General features: G+C 38.7%; 1 pseudogene; it reads right to left on the minus strand.

The window, feature by feature from the left end:
• The window catches only part of LOC107697957 (plexin-A1-like), a 255,116-nt pseudogene that overhangs the window by 18,361 nt on the left and 225,239 nt on the right, over positions 1-11,516 (minus strand).

The following is an 11,516-nucleotide window of genomic DNA, read 5'->3' on the forward strand; positions in this document are numbered from 1 at the left end:
ATGCAAGACTTTTTTCTTCTGCAGAACACAAAAGAAGATATTTTGGAAAAAAAGTTTCAAATGTTTTTGTCCATAAATTTGAAGTCAGTGGGGTCTAAAACAACACTGTTAACTTTCATTGTATGGACAATATCATAATGTGTGCTTCACAGAAGTCATAAAGATGTGAGTGAGTAAATAATGACAGAACTTCTACTTTTGGGTCAAATATCCTTTTATAAAACAAATATGGATTCAGAGTGATTTGTTAGACTGATTTAAACAAATCAAACTGATTCAAAACTGTTGTTTTTTTGTTTGTTTTTTTGAAAGATTCATTACAAGAAATGGCTAAGAATTGGCTGAGTCAGTTGTTGATCAGACTTGATCAGACTTGTGAATCAAACTGTGAAAACTCACAACTCAGGCAAAATATAATGGTGCACCATTCAGAAGTTTGGGGGTCAATAAGATTTTTGTTATGCTCACCAAGGCTGCGTTTATTTGATAAAAATACAGTAAAAGCAGTAATATTGTGAAATATTATCAACAGTTTTCTATTTTAATATATTTTAAAACAAATTTTATTCCTGTGATGGCAAAGCTGAAATTTCAGCATCGTTACTGCAGTCTTCAGTGTCACATGATCCATCAGAAATCATTCTAATATGCTGATTTGCTGCTCAAGAAACATGTCATATTATTATCATTGCTGGACACAATGCAGTCTTATCAGTAACAATACTGTACACACTTACTTTTAAGAACTTGTACAGAAGAAATGTGAACCAGTTTGTAAGCATCTTCTCAGCAACAGACTCGGTCCTAAAAGAGACAAAGGAAAAGTGAGAGTGAGAGAAAATATGAATCAAAATTCATACAACACAAATAAAATCCAAAAGTGTATAAAAGCTTTCTCAAACAAACAAACAAACAAACAAACAAACAAAAACTCCTTCCAATGAAAAACTACACTTTTTTTCAAAACAAACTACCAATCTTCATTAAGACCAGACAATGACAGTAACTGGGCAACATCTTCCATTAATGGCCAACCTGTCGCCAGCCTAAGACCCCCAAAAGCTTCCCCAGAACAGAAGTAATTAAAGCATGCCGTAATTAATGGACTTCAAAGCTCCTAATTCATCTGCAGCTGGCAAACGAGAGCGACTGCTAGCGCGAGCTGCTAACTGCGGCTCCTTCCTCCCTCAGGCCCACCAGGAGCCTTTTCTGCTGTTCAATAATGCATTCACATAGACTTACCAACTCCCATTACTTGCTTACATAAGGGCCTATTATTAAATTATATGCTCATTAATAAAATGGTGAAAGGGAGATAAGGTGAATGGACTGGGACAACAGGTATTTCATGAGGGGGAAGCGTCCCGAATAGCTCATTAGCGTACTTCAGTAAATGCACTAGATCAGGGTCGACAGTGGGGTGAGATGGAGGATACTGACTTACATGAACTTCTGAGAGTAATAGAGAAATTTTGAGGTGGTATTTCCAAGCTGGGATTTTTATGGCATTATAAGTCTACTTATGTTAGTCGAGGTTTCTTGTTGTGATTTATTTTTACATAATTTCTACCCTCTCAATGACCCTTTGAAACAGGCTGTTTTTGTGACTGTAGCTTTAAGAGCTCTGTAACGAAACAACTTCGGATTTCAGTGGCTAAAGGCCCGATCACACAAAGGAAGATAACTATGGCAATAAGTATAAAGTTTAATAATTGTTATGATTCTATGAGAATAGGGAATTTCACACTGTAACTATAACAATAACAGAGGAATTATATAGTCAGACTCACTTTCAAAACATTTTTTTAGCTGATTGACAGCCAATCAGAATCTGTTCTGCTTTAAAGAGCTTGAGCAATTAAAGTGGCAGGCGACAAAACGCCAGTGCGTGCTTATGATAAACAGAACATTATCGTGCACTGGTGTGGTCACTGATATAGTTATCTTTAAAGTTATCGTTCTTGGTGTGAACAGGCCTTAACTCTGTATATCAGTGTGACTCTGTTTGTGTGTGTGTGTGTGTGTGTGTGTGTGTGTGTGTGTTCCTGTAGCGTACTCCATCTCTCCCTGTAGAGCTGTCATGATGAGTGATGCCACATTGCCACGGTCACGCATGGAGAAGGAGCGCTGAGCTTCCAGTGTGCGGATAAATGTCAGCAGGAAGTGCTTCTTGGTGAGGAGTTGACCAAACAGAGTCAAGGCCTTCTCGACATTAGCCTGCACCTGTGGGAAAACACACACAGCAACTCATTATACAGCGCAGAATAAATTACAACAGCTGTGTTGTGTTTTGATTAACAGATAAAAGATCAAATCAAAAAAGAATCTATCATCTTCAATGTGATTTTTATGCCTCTTATGCTCACCAAGGCTGCATTTATTTGACCAAAAATACAGTTAACAGTGATATTGTAAAATATTAGTACAATTTAAAATAACTGTTTTCTATTTGAGTATTTAAAAAATGTAATTTATTCCTGTGATGCAAAGCTGAAATTTCAGCATCATTACTCACGTCACATGATCCCTCAGAAATTATTCTAATATGCTGATATTTTGTTGAAGAAACATTTCTCATTACTATCAATGTTTAAAACAGCTGTGCTGCTTAATATTTTGTGGAAACCATGATACATTTTTCAGGTTTTTCGATGAATAGAAAGTTCAAAAGAACATAATTTATTTGAAATAGAAATAACATTATAAACATATTTACTGACACTAATGATCAAATTAATGTGTCCTTGATAAATGAAAGTATATAACTACTTTCAAAAAATGAAAAATCTACCTGACCACAAACTTTTGAACTGTAGTGTAACTAATTTGTAAAATTAGTTACATAAATGCAGCCTTGGTGAGCATAAGAGGCATAAGAGACTCTCCTTGAGACTAACAGTGATCCCCACATGCTTCAAGCAAACTACCATCATCCCTGTTCCCAAAAAAAACAACTGTCTCCTGTCTGAATGACTACCGCCCTGTAGCACTGACATCAGTCATCATGAAGTGCTTCGAACGTCTAGTCAAATCCCACATCAGCTCCTCTCTACCTGACACCCTGGACCCATTCCAATTTGCTTACCGGTCTAACAGATCCACTGATGACACCATCGCAATGGCCATACACTCTGCCCTGGAACACTTGAAGGGAAGAGACACCTATGTGTGGATGCTGTTTGTTGATTACAGCTCTGCATTTAACACCATCATCCCTACCAAACTCATAGCCAAACTGAAAGATCTGGGTCTTAACAGTCACTTATGTAACTGGGTCCTGGACTTCCTGACCGGCAGACCCCAGGTAGTTAGAATTGGCAACCACACATCCTCCTCACTCACACTCAACACTGGTGCCCCACAGGGATGTGTACTCAGTCCTCTCTTGTACTCCCTGTTCACTTACGACTGCTCTGCTAAGCATAGCTCCAACATTATCCTCATATTTGCTGACGATACAACTATCCTAGGACTCATCACTAACGGTGATGAGACATCCTACAGAGATGAGGTTAACGCACTCACAGCATGGTGTGCTGATAACAATCTCTCTCTAAACGTCAGCAAGACCAAGGAGATGATCGTGGACTACAGGAAGTCACAGAGAGATGGGCAAGTTCCCATTCACATCAATGGAGAGAAAATAGAGATAGTTAAGAGCTACAAGTTCCTTGGCATTCACATCTCTGAGGATTTTTCCTGGAGCCTACACTCAGAGACCATAGTGAGAACAGCCCGTCAGCGTCTCTACTTCCTGCGGAGGCTGAAGAGGTTTGGCATCTCCTCTAACATCATGTCAAATTTCTACCGTTGCACTATAGAGAGCATTCTGACCGGCTGCATCACTGTATGGTACGGCAACTGCTCTTCTTTCGACCGCAAAGCTCTTCAGAGAGTGGTGAGAACAGCAGAGCTCATCATTGGACATAAACTCCCAGCACTACAGGACATCTATCAAACTCGCTGCTTGAGAAAGGCTACAAGTTCCTTGGCATTCACATCTCTGAGGATTTTTCCTGGAGCCTACACTCAGAGACCATAGTGAGAACAGCCCGTCAGCGTCTCTACTTCCTGCGGAGGCTGAAGAGGTTTGGCATCTCCTCTAACATCATGTCAAATTTCTACCGCTGCACTATAGAGAGCATTCTGACCAGCTGCATCACTGTATGGTACGGCAACTGCTCTTCTTTCAACCGCAAAGCTATTCAGAGAGTGGTGAGAACAGCAGAGCTCATCATTGGACATAAACTCCCAGCCTTACAGGACATCTATCAAACTCGCTGCTTGAGAAAGGCTCGCAGCATTATCAAGGACCGCACTCACCCTACTCATCACCTGTTTGCCACACTGCCATCTAGGGAAGCAACGATTACAGATTTTGTTGGTACGATTATTGTCTGAGGAATAATGACGGTTTCACGATTATGACGATTATTATGCATTTATTCATTTCACAAAATTATTAATGTATAAAATCACATGGACACTCTTTAGATAATAAAGTGTTTTTTTATTGCTGCCTTTAGAAACAGAAATAACACAGTAACCAATAATACAGCACAAAATAATAATAATAAAGACAAACAAATGTCTATCTCTCCAATTGGAATTAAAAACGTGACCTCTGCTCTGTAAACATCCATGTCAGTATTTGCCTTTTGAAAACAACTAATGAAAATAGATCACAAAAGTATTTAGTGTTTTCAGTTTGTACATTATTTACATTTCTTTTGGACCTGAGGCAGAAAACTGGAAACATGGTGAAAAAAAAAATAATACTATAAAAGGGATAATATATAACAATGTTAATAAATATTATTAATAGGGAAACTATTAATAATGAGGGGAATAAATTGAACTATCATTGTAATCAATGGTCATCCATACGTATTCATTTTATTAATTTTTATAATAATTCATATGATTTTACATGTGGCCTGAGAAAATCATGTCTATTATTTTGGTTTGTGAGATCGGAGATCGTGCTGCGCACACATGCAAACATTCAGGAGGACACACACTTGTTGTGAACCCTGCCCCACGACTTTTATTAATAAAATAGCTTAGATACTGAATTGCTACATATTCATCAGCAAGGAGAGGGTAAAATCACTGTTTAAGTAACTAAACTCACGTTTGTAGAGAGACGTACTGACGCAGGTTCACACACACACACACATACACACACACACTTCTCTCTCTCTCTCTCTCTCTCTCTCTCTCTCTCGAATAATTAATTCAAGTAGCTAAATGTTATAATGAATTAATTCAAATAAATGTGATCTTACCCCACTATTTCATCTTTCTGATCTGAAGTAGGCAGAATACGTCAGTCTTGCCTTCACGTCGTGCATTAAAATAGTTTAAAGCCGCATTGTCTTCGCTCTTTAGCAGCAGTTTTTACGGCAATATTTAAATTACACCCTGGTCATTCTTGGTGTACCCAACATGGTCCCACATTATCGACCTTCAGTCATTACTCTGGTGGAAATAAAAGATCGCTGTTTGGTTCCTCTGTAGTTAATCTTGTGTGTGTAGTAGCCTCCGTGTCTCTGATAAGCACAACATTTAAAGCTGGTGCACCGCTAGTGTAACTTTGTTTTCGTTTTGCGCACATTGCAACTGTTCCATTCTGTGCAACAGAAACACTCGGTGTAGCGGAGGCTTTACGATTAATTAACCGTGACATTTTAAAGCGCGGTTAATTGTGAAACCGGTTAATTGCCGCATCCCTACTGCCATCTGGCAGACGCTTACGATCCATCCGATCACGGACAACCAGACTGAAGAACAGCTTTTATCTTCAAGCCATCAGACTGCTTAACAGCCAGCTATAACCAGAATACATGCTGCTCTTAAGTTACTATTTATTGTACTTGCACTGCCACTTTTAATTTTTTTTTTTTTCATGTAGCTCTGCGACACTCTACAATGACTTTTTGGTCACTGCTCTACCCGGAAATACTAAATCGGAATACGTGCTGCTCTTAAGTTTATTATTTATTGTATTTGCACTGCCACTTTTAATTTTCTTTCATTTTGGACACTGCTCTACCCCAATATTCTTATATCAGTACCTCAGGACTACTTAAAACTCTTAACACTGTCTACCCTTATTGTATCTGTTACTGTCACTTTTGTATTTACTGCTCTGTCTGCGTTTATTGTTCTGCCTATGGTCACTTAAGTCACTCAATATCTCAGTGCCCTCCACGTACGTCTATATCTGTATATGTTAATTTTTCTATTCAATTTTTTTTTTATGTATGGTTCTGTTATTGTTACAGTGCCCAGTTTTCCCCAGTGTTAACTATGCAAATGATAAATAAATGCCTCTTGACTCTTAAAACAGTACACACCTACATTGTTGCCCTGAACTGATCCATTTATATCACTATTTACTTACACAATTTCATGATTGAAACAAATTAGTTCTATTTGTGTTTCATGCTGGAGGCCCATTGTGTGACTGGTTTGAGGTCCTGATACAACAACACTGGCTTAATAAATGGCATGAATTTGGGAAGCATGACAATCTTTTTTAACCGACCAAAAGCAGACGAGGACAACATGAAGCTTCATTTGCATTAAACCTGTGTAATGTGACATATTTCTGAGAGAAAAATATTAACTAAAAAAAAAAAAAAAAAGTGATTGTAGAGTAAAAAAAGTGAGCTATTTAAGATTTTTTTATGATTATTTAAGATTTATTTTATTACTTAAAAATTAAAAGTGAACAGTCGTGCACAGTAAGACTAGGGACATTTTTAAAGATAACAACGTCAATTTCGAATTTATGTTGCTTTTAATATTTTTGATTGATGCATTCTGCCTTTCTGAAACACAGTGTCGAAGCCCTTTAGTAAAGTAAACAGCATTCCGGCAGAAGTCCACATGAGGGACATGCAGCTTTCTGACTGACATCAAAGGGAATCCAAGATGCTAGCAGCTCAAAACACAACAGAAGGAAATGCGGAGTGAGGGCGAGGAAGAACAGAAAGAGAAAGAGTACAGCAGGAAGCAGACGCGACCTCGGAGTCCAGGAGCGAAAGGTGGTGATGTGTTCTTCCATGAACCGCACCTGTCACTTTTCATCTGCCTCGCTCTCTCACACATCTTACCTGTACAATTTCTTGAAGCCACATATTTATACTAAGATAACAAAAGCAACATCTTACATGTGTCCTAACTATCCACGACAAGCTACTGGATATTGTCGTTCGTTTGGTTTCCACAGCATTGTCTACTGAATAGCCCACAGTGAAATCTCACTGGTGCAAAATTCTGCTCCACATATATAACTTGGCTGTAATTATCTCCCATTGTTGTTGGATAGTTTTCACGGCTAGCTAGGACAAAGTGCTACAATTCAAAGAAATTATGAAAAACAAAAACGAACGAATAAAATCTCCAAGCGAGGATGCCGGAATCAGACTTCAAAGCAAACTGGCATCTGTTATTGTCCCCTTCAGCACCTTATGTACCATGTAACCTGACAAAGGCTTTTTTCCCGACAACACAGACTAATAAAGTGCCTCAATTCTTCTCTGCTGAGCCGAATGAAATTCGCAGCCTCTCGGGGAGGCCGATTGTACTGTAGGTCGCTTAGGGGCGAGAATCTACACAGAGCAATAAGGGCCTGAGCCGCGCACATAGGCACTTGATTACGCCGGGGACTCGGGGGCAAATACAGTGAAAACAAACCCCAGATGAAATAATAAACAAACGATCCCTCCGCAAGCCAACAGTGTGACCTGCCGTTCGCAGACCAGTGGACGCAGCATGTCAGAGAAATGAGAGTATTTAATTGTGCTGACCAGTGTGTTTTGAGGTATCGTGATTGCTCTCGTTTAGTTGCGTTGTTTTCTTTAGCTCGTGCTATTACGTGTCAGTGATTAGCATCTGGCTTTATTGTAAGAGGTCACAATCTGTAATGCATTGAACTCGTAAACTCCAAATTGTAGGTTGAAACTTTCTTTTTTTCACTCCTGAGAGAGTCACCGACCCCATTTATCAGAAGCAAGTGATGTCAAAAACATTGGTAACCAAATTTAAAATATACATTATGACCTTTCAAGAGTGTTGATCAGGCGCCTACAGCACAAATGTAGTTTATACAATCTCAATACTATGTTGTTGTTTCTAGTATTAGTAGTCGTCTGCTGTTTTTTGATTGCATTGTTAGCTCTGCTCTAGGGTTACCATGGTGATGGCGATGTACTGACCCGTACCTCCATCTCCTTGAGCACCGGGTGGTCCTCAATGCCAGGGAACAGCACCCTCATGGCATAGGTTCGGTAGTCCAGGAACGGAATGCCAGCTCCATCCAGCTCTTGGGTCAGTTCATGGATGTCAGTTTGGAGTTCAGCAAAAGCTGTGAGGAGAAAAGCACTGGTAAGTTCGACACTATCTGAGCAATTCGACCAATTATGACCAAAAAGTTCCCTGATTTTTCCAGTTGCATGTATTGACTGGATAAGGACAACAAAAAAAAATAAAATATATATATATATATATATATAAATAAATATACCATATATATACATACACACAAACATTTACAGAGATCACACACATAAAGAGTAATTTCTAAGTTGAAGAAAGAGTTTAGATCATAGCTTAACTAGAAAAAATGTTAATGAAAAATGTTTTAATTTTACATTTTCTAAATAAATACAAAAATTAATTATTTTGAGAATTTCTAAAAATATTTTATAAAAATGTACAGAATTTATTTATATATATTTAAGGAAAGAAAAGAAAATCAGACTCACATCAATATGTTGTTTAAAAAAATAATTTAATAATATGAATGAATGAACGAATTAATGAATGTACAGTTATGTAAGCTATTTACAACCAGCTACTACTAGGTCTTTGTAAGCAACTCAAATATTTCCGGTGTAGTTTTTCAGTGCAGATAAAGATTAAAAAAAAATCAGATCAGGGTGCATTTATAGTATACACTTGTGTGCATAATAAAATATCTCATAATAGAAGTTTGATTTGCTTTAAGCCTTCCCTAAGTACGAATAAAAATGAATTTAAATAAAGTGGTTGAATGGGAACTCATGAAAACGTGGTCACTGAGAGCCTTGTGCAATAATAGGTACTTGCTGGGTAAACAGAAGCAATGCTAAGTCTGTCAATCTGTTTGTTTATCCAGTTTATGACTAATTTGGTTTTGCTATTCGAAAAGAGCGGGAGGGAAGAGACGTAAGAGACACAGAGTTCACGGGAAAAGAAAGTCAATTAATTGCATGAGTAGGTAATTAATAAAGGAGCGGAGCTTTTCATGCATAATTTCCTCCAGCTGTTGTTCCTCCTCGTTGTCCGCTGGGATATGAATACTGAAGCAAGAAGCTCCTACTCTAAGTGAGGGTTTTTCATCTTAAAAATACTACACAAATATTATTCAAGATGAACTGCCCAATGGGATTTTCAGTCTCCCGGCGAAAAAAAAAGGAAGAAAGAAAGTGACAGGCCTAAAGAGCTTTTAATTCAATGGTTCATTCTCGTCAAAGTGCACTTGAAAGGCCTAACGAAGATTTCCAACATGAGGGATGGCCTTGTAATTCAATTTCACTTCATTACTTGGAGAGGCGCGTGTAGGATCGTAAAGCACGAGGGGGCATTACAGACAACTTGAATGTGAATTTTTAAAGGATTCCTGTTGTAGTGGTCAAAACATTACGCCTCTCGGGAAGCAGCAGCAGCGCTGGCAAGGTCAGCCAGCAAAACTTTAGTGCTGAAGCTGTTTGTCAAAACAAGCTTGAAAATTTCCGTACACTGCTGATAATGCGTTTCTTTCTAAAATCATTCCTTTAGTTGTGAAAGCACTCAAAGTGAAACAATTCCAATTACCGTGATGTCCACACACGCTTGCGCTAACATTTCTCAGCTAATGTAAAGCAGAGAGGCGAAGCTGATATCCCCACTGAGCCTTCCCGGTATCTAAACCAGCGCTGGATAGCTTGCTAATTAGCCATTAGCCGTGCCTTTGTTTGTGCGCTCTCTGATGGGCTGCATCATGGCTCAGTAAGCCTCTGTACATGGTGAATCGCATGCCCCTGCATGGCTCTCTCCGGTCTACACCCCATGACCGTGCACATGCAGCACCAGCACGACTGTATGCAATACAGCCAAACTAGAGGCGAAGCAGTTTAGAGAGGTGGGATCGCAGATTTTAAGTATTTTGAGGGCATTTATACATTTGGGTAAATTTCATGATACATGGCAAGAAGAGGATATACATACACACACACACATATATATATATATATATATATATATTTCTTGTGATTTTGGTGTAAAATATGACATTTCTTGATGGGATTTTTTGAGATGCACCCTTTTGTAGCCCATTATTTTTCAATGGTCCTAAAAAAACTTGAACAGCTCCGATCATTTTCATTGCTCTAATGCACTAATTCTGTAAAATATGCAAAAATAACTGATTTTACTGTCATATATTTTTATCCCAAATTGTATTTGGTGTAAAATATGCCATTTCTTGACAGGTTTTGTGAGATTCACTCTTTTGCAGCCCATTATCTGACCCTGTTGGCCTCACTGGGTTGGACAGACCACGGGTTTGAGAGCTTCAGGTCATTACCAAGCAAATCCACTCCCAGCCCAAACGAGAAATAACCAAGCTAAGGTCATAAATATTTTGCAGAGGTTGTAAATAATGTCAGCGCATATGATCCAAATAAAATATTGATGAGCAGATTGAAGGGCATCGCGATAACAAACCGTTCAGGTTGTCCACTAATGAAGGCAGTCGGCCAATCAGTGAGAATCAGGGCTAAAGAACGTGACAGCTAATCAATGCCTACCAGTTCCTTCACCCATTTGGCAAGTAGTAAATTTCTTTCATCATTCTCCCTCTGCCATTCAGCCATCTCCCCCTTTGCAGTGAAAAAGACTGTTTGTTAGCTAGCTAGCCACGTCATGCTTTTGGTAGGGTTGTGACCAGAGGGCCGACAGACCTAAGATAATGGCCAATTAGACCCAGTGCATCTCTACGAGACCAGGTAGAGGCAATGGGAACCTTTACGGCATATGGGAACTGCATTTCAAACTGGGCAGAAGACGGAATGCCATAACAGCACAGCCCACTAACACCAACCTGTTACCAAGACATGCTAACAACCATAATGGTGTCACTACGGCGACAAGAGAACGGAAAGACGCTAATGTGGAGCTTGATAGTAGACCCACAGGTTTCACTTCAACAGCCATTTAAATTCTCTATGAAATTCATGTTCTCTAATGGGGACGTTTATCTCAGAATGTGCCTTTTATATAAAACAATTCATAAATATACAGAGAGAAACAGAGAAGGTGTAAAAGCTTACAAAATTATATTATATATATATATATGTGTGTGTGTGTGTGTGTGTGTGTGTGTGTGTATGTGATATAGTTTATAGTTTTACTCAATTTCAATTTCAATTTAAGAGTGCTTTATTGGCATGACAAAAATTATACATTTGTATTGCCAAAGCAATTGC

The sequence above is a fragment of the Sinocyclocheilus anshuiensis genome, unplaced genomic scaffold, assembly GCF_001515605.1.
Source record: "Sinocyclocheilus anshuiensis isolate Anshui unplaced genomic scaffold, SAMN03320099.WGS_v1.1 scaffold78, whole genome shotgun sequence".
Taxonomy (NCBI): domain Eukaryota; kingdom Metazoa; phylum Chordata; class Actinopteri; order Cypriniformes; family Cyprinidae; genus Sinocyclocheilus; species Sinocyclocheilus anshuiensis.